This window comes from Hevea brasiliensis, chromosome 2 (genome assembly GCF_030052815.1).
Source record: "Hevea brasiliensis isolate MT/VB/25A 57/8 chromosome 2, ASM3005281v1, whole genome shotgun sequence".
NCBI classification, from domain to species: Eukaryota; Viridiplantae; Streptophyta; class Magnoliopsida; order Malpighiales; family Euphorbiaceae; genus Hevea; species Hevea brasiliensis.
Genome location: NC_079494.1, coordinates 87,112,014 through 87,125,576, shown reverse-complemented (window position 1 = coordinate 87,125,576; position 13,563 = coordinate 87,112,014). Strand labels below are relative to the sequence as shown.

Genomic DNA, 13,563 nt, shown 5'->3' with positions numbered 1-13,563 from the left:
AATAGCTTGGATTTGTTGTTCATTAGTGAAAATAGGACCTACATCTTTGAGCTCATTGACCATGTTATTCGTGACCATTAGATGTTTCTTCATGTCCTGATCACGATGCTTCTTATAAGTATCAAATTTGATACTTAGAGCTCTAAGTTTGGTGACCGAAATACCTCCAAACTTTTCCTTAAGAGCAGACCATATGTCCTTAGCCCTATCATATTTCCTGAATTCTCGTATCACATCATCATCCATACTGCTTAGCAACGTAATGAGAGCAATGGAGTTCTTTTTTTTCCAAGCTTCATTCACCTCATGGTCCGCCTATGCTAGGCTGTGTTGCTCTCTTCAGGTACTTCTATGACTAAGTTGAGGACCTCTAGAGCTTTTTATTCCTCAAGCAAATACTAGATTTTCATACTCCAGATTTTGTAATTATGGCCATTAAGCTTCTCACCCTTATTTAGCTCGGCTACAATGTTTTTAGCAGCCGGTGACATTTTTCTGTTTAGGATATTTTATTCGCATTTATTGGCACTAAATAATATATATACATCTACCTTTATACTAACTAATTACGCTAATATTTATCTTTCATTAGGTTCAGAATCAAAAGTTCACTATGTTACTAATCATCCTTTAAGATCCTAATGTATCATAAAAATAACATAATTAATTATATAAGTTAATATTCTTAAATTACTTTTAATCTAAGAACTTAATAAATTTATACTATAATAAATTTATTAATATTTTATTCTTAAATTACTCTTAATTCAAGAATCTAATAAATTTATACTATAATAAATTTATGATTTTCCTTATCTTATATTGAAATCCCATAAGAAATAAATAAATAAGGAAAAAAAATGAACAATGATATAATGAAATAAATAATAAATATTTTTATTACTATTTTAAAATAAAATGTTCATAATAATAATAATATCCAAAAAAAAAAAAATATTCCTTAGTAATCTTAGTATATTCTAAAGGATGATGGAGACCCTTGATACTGGAAAGATTCTTCTAACTTTTTATTTAGCTCAAATTTTAGTCTATTATCAACCTTAGGCAGCATTTTCTTGGGTAGTGATTTCCTTTTTTCTTCTCATATAGACAGACCAAGTGAGAGACATGCTATCTTCTTAGCTATCTAGCTTTGGTATTCTTTAACGAATTCCATCACTAGACGCCTATAACACCGAACAGTGTTTTTATCAACCTTTTCCCAAATGAAATCTAGAATTCCTCTTAAGTTAGAGTTAGGTAAAACTGCTCTTAGTGCCCTATATCTCTCATTCTTTTGTAAGAGACCTCCTGCCCAAATAATTGGCTACATCTTTGAATTTACCTTTACAATATAATTAGCAAGACAATCCAAATCATTAGAAGCATCTTTAGGATCTATCTCCACAGTGATTAGCTCTCTAATCATTCCATCTACTCTAGCCCTTTGTTGAGCAGTAAAGATCCTGATAGGAGTTCTAACAAGATGAATCATATTTCTGTACACATACAAAAAGAATTTAAGATCTAAATAAAATATTTATTTTCTAAAAAATAAATAATATTAATAAAAATATTGATAAAAATATTTCGGGTGAGTGGAAATAATTTAGAATAATATCTAAATAATTTTGGACATTTAAAATGATTTTTAGATAATTAAAGTAAATTTAAAGAAATAAAAATAAAATAATTATAAAAACATCCAAAAAATAATAAAATAAAAAATGTCCCAGAAATTAAAATTTTCATCACCAATATTTTTAAAATACTTTTAGGACCTTGAAGGAATTTTTTTCACAGAAAAAACCCTGGGAAAACTATATTTCAAAAAATATCTATTTTTTATTTTTCTATTTTTTATTAAATAAATAATAAAAATATGATATTTTCAATTTGTTTAGGTCGGGTATTTTTCAAAATAAATAAGGACTTTACTCTAAGTTTTTGGGCACATATACCCTTACCGCGACTAAAAACTCACTAGAAAAGGCCTCTTTCAACCTTCTTAATGCTAGATTTAGGATGACTTTTTGATAATTTTGAACAAATCTAACTCTCTCATCTTTTATCCAAAAAAATACAAATAATATACCTATGGAAAGCTTCTCATGTCTACTTTACAATGGTATAAAATTCTTACATAATGGATAAAAAAAAAGAGATATAATCGCTCAAAACAGGCATATTGAACATGTTTCAATAAATTCAAATTTGCAAAATTAAATCACAGATTTAATTCTAATTATCCTAGCATGTGTTTAACATGTCAATTAACATATTTAGAATAGGAAAACAAGAAAATAGCTTTGATACTAATGTTAGAAAATTTAATATGGCCCTAACCATATTAGATCAAGCATATTAATACATAACTAACCTTGTATCACTAGTCCATATTTAATCACATGTTACCCATGAATTAAACATAAATTTTACAGTCTAAATGTACCTAGATTCAGATAATTCCCAAAGAAATTGTAAAGAATAAAGCAATAAATGAAAGCATCTTGATAGAACTAAAATCACACTAAGAAAAAAACACCAATATAAACCACAAAGAAAAGACTTTTTTCTTTCCTTTGTACCACCGAATTATGCCAAAGAATGCATATCTTTTTTTTTTTTTCTGCTCTTTTTCTTTTTGGATTATGTATGGCTCTATTATCCTATATTATGTCGACTTATATTACCCTATTGTAATACTAATTCTCATATATATAAACCAATAAAGTAAAGAGAATTGCTAATTCTCATTCTAATTGGAAACCTACTCATAATGGACTCTTATAACAATAAAATTTTAAGCTTTATATTTTGGGCTTACTTAAATAAAATCCATCATGAGTGTTCATGCCTTCAAATATGATTATGATTATGCTTATGGATTGAGTGGATATCATGGACATGTAATTGTAGTGTCCTATCCATGAACTCATAGCTACAATCTAAATTTCTTTCAACTTTCATCACTTATATGGATGTTCATGATGTGGGTGCTCTCTTCAGTTGTTTTCCACTTTTGCATGTGAAATAATTGTTGAGTTATTAATTATAATAGCCATTGTTGATTTGATAAAAAAAAATAACCATGTAATTAAATATTATTAATAAAAATATAATTACAATTATATATTATTAATAGAAGTGATTATAAATACTATATAAAATTACAATTAATACATGAATTTAAAATTTTAATTATTTTAATTAATTCAAATATTATTTTAAATGCAATTGAATTGATAAACAAAATTAAAATTTTAAAATTATTAATCAAATTACTCTTTATCAAAATAATTAAATTTAATCAATTTAATTTTTTAATTGTGATCGAATATATTCACTTTAGAACATAGTTAAGTAGAAGTTAAAAAAGACATGTGAACACTTTGAAATAATCTTTGTTTCTTTATAATATATGAGAGGAGGCATATTACAAAGACAAGCAAATGAAAATTTCTTCTTAGAGTCATATGCTAATCAATCTTGTTTAGCTTAATTGGTATGCTTGTAGGTACCATGCAAGCATAGGGTGTGTTTGAGCAAGCGTCTACTCTCACCTCTTCCCCTCCCCCCTTTCAATGTGATGAAAATACCTTCCTAAACCAGATGATACACTAGTTCTTGATATTGCTTATGTGGTACATCTCAAATACGAAGAATATTCAAATGCATTCCAGATTGCACTATTCCTCGATAACACGTAGGTTTGATTATTATAATGAGTTTGGGAAGCTTTTGCTTTTAGTCCCATTGGTATATAACCTAAATTTTAAAGAGAGGTGCATATAATTTTTCTTGTTGAATATAATTTGAAATTCACAGTTTTAAGTGCTTTGGATTTTTTTTTTCCAGTATTGAGCAATCATGTGGCTGTTATAAGTAGATTGGAGCTATCTTTTTAAATCTATTTATGTTGATTTTGACAAAGCAAAATTTATATTGCTAATATATAAGGCAGATTTTTGCAGTTTGTGACCATTTACTTGATGGGTGTCGAATCTACCAGAAATTAAATTAACTGAAATTATCAGTTGTGAAATATTTTCTGTAATAAGTGGTAAGTCCAAATCAAACCTTAATGACTGAATTATTAAATTTCGTGCACTTGTGCAATGGAAAAAGAAACAAAGGTTGGGGGGGGGGGCTGTAATTCGCAATCCAAAGAAGAAATAAAAAATTAAGATCTAAAATTAAATAAGAAATTCTCAAATTAAACAAACTTCAGTCCAAGGTAATTCTCATTCTACTGCATTGATTCGATCATAGAAAAAAAAAAATACAATTATATCTTATTGAATACTTAACGTAGATTTACCAAACAGCGAGGTAAACCCTTGACTTCCCTATACTCATCAATTTGAGCCCAGCACTCTTATTGACTCTAATTATTAACTGAGTTTGTATTAAGTAATCCTCATCAAATTAATAATTGCTTTAAGAAAAAGAAGTACCTAAGCTGAACAACAATTTATGAAGCATAAATAATTTAATCCACCATATTATTTCCTTAGGTTATTATCGAAAACTTGGATCATAATCAATAAAACCTAGTTGCTACTCATGTTCAATCTTACACAATAATTACGGATTATGAAGATGAACTAGCAATTGATCAAATCAAACAATTAACTAATAGGCCTTTTTAGCAAATCATTCGACAGATCAAAAACAATTAAATCAGAAAATAATAAATATTCAAAAAGACATAAATTAAATTAAGAACCTGGTCTCACAAATCACACATAAGAACTTGAATCCCTTGAACTGAATTAAAAACTTAGCCACTCATGTTCATGGCTTACAGAAAATTAAAGAAGAAATAAAGAAGAAATCTAGAATGTAAATGGAGAATGAAAGTCTGAATTAAGATGCTCTTAGCTACTGCCCAAAGACGTATTTATACTAAAAAAAACCTAATCCCAAAGATAGAAACCAAACAAAACTATGAAAGGTTTTGAAATTCAAGATGCAGATTTTCAGCATACATTCATGTTTTTAGAATCAAGGTAGATTTTCAGCAACTTTCTTTCTGAATCTGCCTCTGCCCTCTTCAGGAAAGTAGTAGCCCTATTTCTTAGCTTTCCAATAGGTACTCATGGACCCAAATCCGAGGTCTACAGCCCAAGTTATGGCCCAAAAACTAGGACTGGTTTAGTCAGACGATCTTGCCCATTGTGACGACTTCATTGCCGTTTTTGATAATTAAAATGGCCTCATCTCACATCCAGCCCTTCATAGAAGTTGCAGAGGTGGCTCTTAAGGTTCAATTGGGCTTGGCCTTGCTTCATTTGGATTTTTAAAACTCCAGATATAAAATAAATACTGAAAATGGTCATGACCCATCAAGTTTAGGCTTTTGCAATAGATCCATAGCTCATTTTGTCAATTTTGGAGACTAATTTGGGCTTTGGTCCCTCTTGGTTTTTCAATGGATTAAACAACAATCAATTTGGAGACCCACAACTCTAGAAACACCTGAAAAATATAGCAAAGGTCAAACACTGAAAATTTCTCCATTTAACACAATTATTCCACAACTATCTAAAAATATGCCTAAATGATAAATATATTTTAACCAACTGAATTAAACATAAAAACACACTAAAAACACAAAATGTGATTGGAGTAAAATTAATAAATTATGCACTTATCAAATTTCCCCACACTTATTCCATGTTTGTCCTTATGCATGACTTAAACTCTCAATCAACTCCACTTAGAAGTTCCTTAACTTCACCCCATCACAACATTTTCTAACAAAAGATTAAAAGTTTGAAAGAAGAGGCAAGTAAGGTAATAACCATCATAATAAATTCCATCAATACCATACTAATATTTCAATAATTTTTCCAACATAAAACAAAAGGCTTGAAATCAATTAAGTTCACACAATTAAAGTTCCAAAAAAAATTAATACGCACCAAAATACAAGGCTAATTTATCAAGGCACAAAAATTATTGCTCTTTGCAAATCTTAGGGGAGATTTTTTTTTTTTAATTTTGAAATTGGTACTTCTCTCTTGTCACAGTTACTATTTTTTTTTTCCATCTGTCACCTTCAGAAAAGTACCTTGCTCATATCCTAGCTAGCTTTTGGCCTGAGAATCGACATGGGGTTCATGAAGACCCCTGGTTAGTTTGCTTAACTAAAATAGCGGAGCAATTTTCAAGTTCAACTTTTTATTTCCCTCAATTTATGCATCTACATATTATAAAGTGCCATGATAGATTAAACAAAGTTCTGAAATATGCATGACACTAGTTTAAAGCACACATAACTAATCATTTCACCATTAAATCAAGCCTAAATGATTTATGCAGAAAAAAAATTGCTCTATGGTATGGAGAAGAGGGAAAATTCAACATTAAAGTTACTATTACCTTGCCTAAAATCTCAAAAATTCAATTTAAAATAGAAAAGTCATTTTAAGGACAAAGCTCTTCTCTCCGAGAGTTAATATAGAATCATGAATCAAGCTTATAAGAACAATTATTATTATTATTATTATTATTATTATTATTATTATTATTATTATTATTATTATTATTTTAAATTAATTTTTTTTAAGAATTAAAAAAAAAATTACAGCAATAAATTTCTCCTCCCCCACACTTAAAACTTACATTGTCCCCAATGTAAAGCCCAAATGCAAAAGGAAAAAGAAAAAAGAAAAAAATGCTAGAAAAATAAAATAAAATAAGGGAAAGAAAACAAATCTGATTGTGGCTAACAGGCCACCAATGGGTTGCCTCCCAAGAAGCGCTTTTGTTTATCGTTATTAGCTCGACATGGCAGAGCTTCTTAATCCACATAAATTGGGTTACTCAATTTGAGCTCCTACACTGTATGCTCCTGAAACCCTTCATAAAATGGCTTGAGTCTATGACTGTTGACCTTGAACACCTTATCAGTTCCTAAACTTTGAATTTCAACTGCACTATAAGGAAACACATTAGTAACAACAAAGGGTCCAATCCAATGAGAACACAACTTACCAGGCATCAGCTTCAATCTGGAATTATACAATAAAACTTTTTGTCCAACCACAAACTGCTTCCTTAGAATTAGTTTGTCATGGAATGCCTTGGTCTTCTCTTTATGGATCTTAGAGTTCTCATAAGCCTCAAGTCGAATTTCCTCTAATTCCTGCAATTGTAATTTTCTTTCCACACCAGCAGTATCCAAATCCAAATTACAACGTCTAATAGACCAATAAGCCTTATGTTCTAACTCAATAGGAAGGTGACACAACTTACCAAATACCAATCTGTAGGGGGACTTACCTATGGGTGTCTTATAAGCTGTCCTGTAAGCCCACAAAGCATCATCAAGTCTAAGGCTCCAATCTTTTCTATTTGGCTTCACTATTTTTTCCAAAATAGACTTGATCTCTCAGTTAGACACCTCTGCTTGTCCATTTGTTTGAGGGTGATAAGCTGTAGAGATTCTATGGAAAACACCATATCTCCTCAATAATGCCTCAACAGTTTTGTTACAAAAATGTATGCCTCGGTCACTGATTAAAGCTCTAGGAACTCCAAACCTGCTAAAAATGTTTGACCTGATAAAACCTACAACAGCTTTAGAATCATCAGTCCTAGTGGCTTTGGCTTCCACCCATTTTGAAACATAATCAACAGTAAGTAATATATAAAAAAAGCCAAAAGATGAAGGAAATGGACCCATAAAATCAATACCCCACACATAAAAATCTCACAAACAAGTATTGGATTCTGAATCATCTCATTCCTATGGCTTAAACTTCCTGTTCTTTGACATTGTTCACAATTTTTGCAAATCAAATATAAATCACGAAATATAGCGGGCCAGTAAAAACCACAATCTAATATTTTTCGACCTGTTCTCTTAGGTCCAAAATGACCTCTACATGCACAGGCATGATAAAAAGCAAGAATAGATTGAATCTCATTATTAGGAACACATCTGCTAATAATTTGATCTGAACAAATTTTCCACAAATATGGGCCATCTCACACATAATACTTAGCCTCACTTTTCAATTTCTCTTTCTTAGCTCTACTCAAATCAAAAGGCACAACCTTAGTAACCAAATAATTCACCAAATTAGCATACTAAGGGATCATACCTTGCAATTTAAATAACTGCTCATCAGGAAAAAGTTCTTGCAAAGGAAGTGGATCTTCTTGTGTCACTAACCTGCTCAAATGATCTGCTACCAGGTTCTCAGCTCCTTTCTTATCCTTGATTTGAAGATCAAATTCTTGTAGTAGAAGGATCCATTTAATCAACCTTGGTTTTGCTTCCTTCTTTGCCAAGAGGTACTTCAACGCTACATGATCAGAGAAGATAATTATTTTAGAACTAAGCAAATATGATCAAAATTTATCTAAAGTAAAAACTATTGCCAAAAACTCTTTTTTGGTCGTAGAATAATTGCATTGAGATAAATTGAGTGTTCTGGATGCATAATAAATCACATGAAAGAGCTTCCCAACTCGCTGCCCTAAAACTGTTCCCACTGCATAATTACTCGCGTCACAGACAATTTCAAACTGTATTGTCCAATCAGGAGCCTGGATAATAGGGGGAGATGTCAATGCAGATTTTAATTTGTCAAAAGCTTCCTTGCACTCTTCACTAAACTCAAAAGAAACATCTTTTTGCAGGAGTCTAGACAAAGGCGATGCTATCTTAGAGAAATCCTTAATGAACTTGCGATAGAAACCTGCATGACCAAGAAAAGAGCGTACTTCCCTCACAGTTGTGGGGTAGGGTAAGTTCACAATTAAATCAATTTTAGACTTATCCACCTCAATACCCCTATTACAGATAACATGACCCAAAATAATCCCCTGTTTCACCATAAAATGACACTTGTCAAAATTTATAATAAGATTTTTCTCAATGCATCTCTCAAGAACAGAATTTAAATGATGTAAACATGCATCAAATGAATCACCATACATAGTAAAATCATCCATGAATACCTCAATGTAAGTATCAATGTAATATGAAAATATGCTCATCATGCATCTCTGAAATGTGGCAGGTGCATTACAAAGCCCGAAGGGCATCCTTCTAAAAGCAAAAGTTCCAAAAGGGCAAGTGAAGGTAGTATTCTCTTGATCCTCCGGTGCAATCACAATTTGATTATATCCAGAAAAGCCATCAAGAAAGTAGAAATAAGACTTACCTGCTAATCGCCCAAGCATCTGATCAATGAATGGCAGTGGGAAGTGGTCCTTCCTTGTTGTTGAATTCAGCTTGCGGTAGTTTATGCACATTCGCCATCCACTCTGAATCCTTGTTGGAACAAGTTCATTATCTTGATTTGCTACCACAGTGACTCCTAATTTTTTTGGCACTACTTGGACTGGACTTACCCATTTGCTGTCTGAAATTGGGTAAATAACTCCTGCATCTGGTAAGTTTAAAATCTCCTTCTTCATGATCTCCATCATCTGTGGGTTCAATCTCCTTTGAGCTTCTCTACTTGGTTTAGCCTTATCCTCTAGTAAAATCCTGTGCATGCATACCGATGGACTTATACCTTTGATGTCAGCTATTGTCCATCCAATTGCTTCCTTGTGTACTCTCAGAACCCTAATCAATCTGTCTTCTTCAATCTTTATTAATTTACTTGAGATGATAACTGGAAGTGTCTCATTGTCTCCCAAGTAAACATACTTCAAATGCTCAGGTAAAGGCTTGAGTTCAAGAACTGGTGTCTGCACCACAGAAGGTAATAATTTTGTGTGAAATACAGGTAAATCGATCTTTGGTACTCCATACCTTTTTTAAATAGGAGGTAATGACTGTAATGCCATTACTGGCTCTTGAACCTCTATACTTAATGGTTGATTGGTGCTGATTTCTTGAGTTCCTTGACTAATCACCACTTCTAACTCATCCTCCATGCTTAACTCAAAGACATCCTGCACAATTGTATCAACGACATCAATAGAAAAATAGAATGATCATCAGCAGGATACTTCATGGCACAAACTATTAAATTTGACAGTCTCTCCATCAAACTCCATAGTTAAGGTACCATTATCCACATTAATTTTTGTCTTGGTAGTTTTTAGAAAAGATCTTCCAAACAAAATCAAATCTGACTTTGATGTGGAAACAATATCCTCCATATCCAGAATGTAAAAATCTACAGGAAAAATCAATTCTCTAAGCTGCACCAACACATCCTCAACTACTCCCAATGGGTGAGCATTAGAATGATCAGCTAATTGAATAATGACACTGGTTTCTTTCAAAGGACCCAAATTCGAAGTTTCGAAACTGAATTTGACATAACATTAATAGATGCTCCTAAATCTGCCATTGCATTTTCAAATTTAGAATCACCTATTCTGCAGGGAATAGAAAACAAACCTAGATCCTTACACTTAGGGGTAATTTTGGCTGAAATAATGCCGACACATTTTCCCCGATACTGATCTTCTCATTATTCCTTAACTTATGCTTTGTAGTGCATAATTCCTTAAGGAATTTATCATACTTGGGAACTTGTTTGATCGCATCAAGTAAAGGTATATTCACCTCCACCTTTCTGAAAGTCTCTAAAATTTCTTTCTCTTGTTTTTCTTTCTTCGTCTTAGCCAACCTGCAGGGGAATGGAGGAAGAATAGAATTATTAACCTTATTCAGTTTAGGTTCAGTATTTACCTCAACTTCATACTCTTTTTCGCCTTGCATCTTCTTTTTTGTTGACTCATGTGAAGTCTAATTATCAACTTCTTTCTCACTCCGCAACAGTATTGCACTCGCATTTTCTCTAGGATTCATGACTGTTTGTGATTGAAGCTTTCCAGAACCTTGAGCTTCAAGCTTGCTCATAAATGAAGCTAACTGACCAATCTGCCTCTCTATGTTTTGAATGCTATTTCTGGTCTCCTGTTGAAACTGTTGTGTATTGTTAGCCAAAGCCTTAACAATTTCATCAGGTGACATACCTTGATTTGAGGGAGGTGGAGGTGGAGGTGGAGGTGATTGATTCACTTGTGGTCTCTACTGATGGTATCGGTTTTGCACCGGTTGATTCCCATAACTCAGATTAGGATGATCTCGCCATCCTGGATTATAAGTATTGGAAAATGGATCATACCTGTGTTGTGGCTATCCATAATTTCCTACTGCATTAACATGTTGCAGTGATTCATCCTCTTGTAATACAGGACACATGTCAGTAGCATGACCTGAATCCAAACAAATCCCACATACCTTAATAGTTTGCATTTTTCCTACAGCCAATTACCTCACCAAAGAAGTTAAATCAGAAATCTGTTTCTCAAGGTTAGATGTACTTACCTCATTAACCTTCTTAGGTGCGTGATCCATTCTCATTCCAAAGTGCTGAGAGTTTGCTGCCATGTTAGCAATTAGCCTCCTTGCCTCTTCTGGTGTCTTGTCAACCAAAGCTCCTCCACTAGCAGCATCTATCATATTGCGGTCCATTAGTAAAAGTCCCTCATAGAAATACTGAATCAACAGCTGCTCACTTATTTGATGATGGGGACAGCTTGCACACAATTTCTTAAATCGCTCCCAGTACTCATACAAGCTCTCTCCATTGTACTATCGGATGCCACAAATTTCTTTTCTAATATTGGCAGTACGGGATAGGAAAATACTTCTCCAAAAATATCTGCTTTATCCCATTCCATGAGTTGACGGATCCAAAAGAAAGGTAATACAACCAATCCTTAGCTGTGCCCTCTAGTGAGAAAGGGAAAGCCCAAAGCTTGATCTGATCCTCTGAAACTCCTTGAGGTTTCATGCTAGAACACACAACATGAAATTCCTTTAGATGCTTATATGGATCCTCACCTGCAAGACCATGAAACTGAAGGAGCAGAAGCATGAAAAACACAAGTTTATATCATTGAATTCAAAAATTTTCACCTAGGGTCACATGCATCATGCAAGATTTATTTTTACCTATTTGATTTCAATGATAAACAACACATTAAAACTCTTTTAATATGTTTTTGGATCTGTATTTTCTATTTAAGATTTTAGAATTAATCAGATTAATTTTAGAACCCTAGATTAAATCAAGAACAAATGCACTAACCTCTTGATGCACTGCAGCGTATTTGTACCTTTGGGATGCATCTTTAGGACACCAGATGTTGTCCCTCTAGCTTGTCCACACCAAGATCACCAATGGCAGCCCCTTGAACAGCTTCTAAAGTTTTCTAATCAATTAGAAAATCAGGTTTTTCCTTTCGAGAGATTACAGATGTAAACATGACACTAGAAACGATTTCTAGTATTTTTAATTAAAGAGATTTTTCAAAAGATTGTTGGGAAATCTCTTTGAATTGATGAGAGATGAAGAAGATGAAAGGGAGAGGTGCTTTGAGGCGGCACCAATGAAACAAATAGCAGCTAGGTATTTTTCTTTTCATCCTTTCCCTTATATAGCTAGGTCACTTAAAACCCTCGTCACATGTCACCTTCTGATTGACTCTAGGTTTAATTGACCCAATCACATTGTGCCAAGTGTTAAACCTATATTTAATCTTGACTTTGATCATCTTACATGATTAAAAGACATATGGCAAGCTTATGCATAGTGCCATGTGTCACCATTTCATGGTGTCACATGTCACCTTGTAAAATGACCAAAATACCCATGTGTCTTAATTTTGAGTTCTCAATCCAAAATAATTATTTCTCTTCTTTTAATCAATTTATATCAAATATAAATTAATTAATTAATCTCTATTAATTGATTCTCATTAATTAAATTCATTGTCACACCCTACTCTCCCATAAGATGTAACATGATCCCGTAGTACACCTAATAAATTACCGTACTTCGCCTATCGATAACCCATTAGATATACTACAAGGGATTTTAAAACAATTTTCGTGAAATTTAAATCATCGATTAAAATATGGTGTTATAAAATTTTTTTCAAAATTTCGGCAAAGTGCCGGCTGTGTTTTAAGAAAACAGTTCTTCAAACCAAAAAAGGAAAACACTCCCAATATGTTTTCTCAAATACAACTCCAATAACTTCATTTCAACTCACAATTCAAATCTCAATAATCAAATAAATGCATTTTCAAACCAATCTCATCATAAAAGAATTATTTCTTTGATTACAAGACTCAAAATTAATATTACAAAACTATTCAGGTAAATGAAATCTCAAATTTACATTTACAATAATTTACATTTAATTACATACCAAAATATTGTACAAGAGTTTTTATACAACTGCTCAAATAATTTACATACATATTATTATATGCATACATCAAAACCTATGTACATGGGTATACCTGGAGCTAATCTGAATGTCTCTTCAAAGAAGCTTGCTCAATTGCTCTATGCTCTTTTCACCTGCGACAGCATACAAAGCTATCGCTGAGTGGTGAACTCAGTGGTGCACAACTATAATTTAAAACATAGTACAATATACCTTAACAAAAATTATAGCAAATAATTTGGAAATCTGAATACTCATCAAATTTCAAAACTCAAAATATTCATTGCCAATAATATAAATCATTTGTATAAAATGACTTTGATCACGAAATTCAAT

At 32.3% G+C, this 13,563-nt stretch overlaps 1 non-coding gene across 1 annotated transcript; it reads left to right on the top strand.

The window, feature by feature from the left end:
• Window positions 1–11,507: 11,507 nt before the first annotated feature.
• On the top strand, window positions 11,508–11,614 carry LOC131178034 (small nucleolar RNA R71). The gene has a single exon (XR_009147165.1). It is a non-coding gene; the product is annotated as a small nucleolar RNA R71 (small nucleolar RNA).
• The last annotated feature ends 1,949 nt before the right edge of the window (window positions 11,615–13,563 follow it).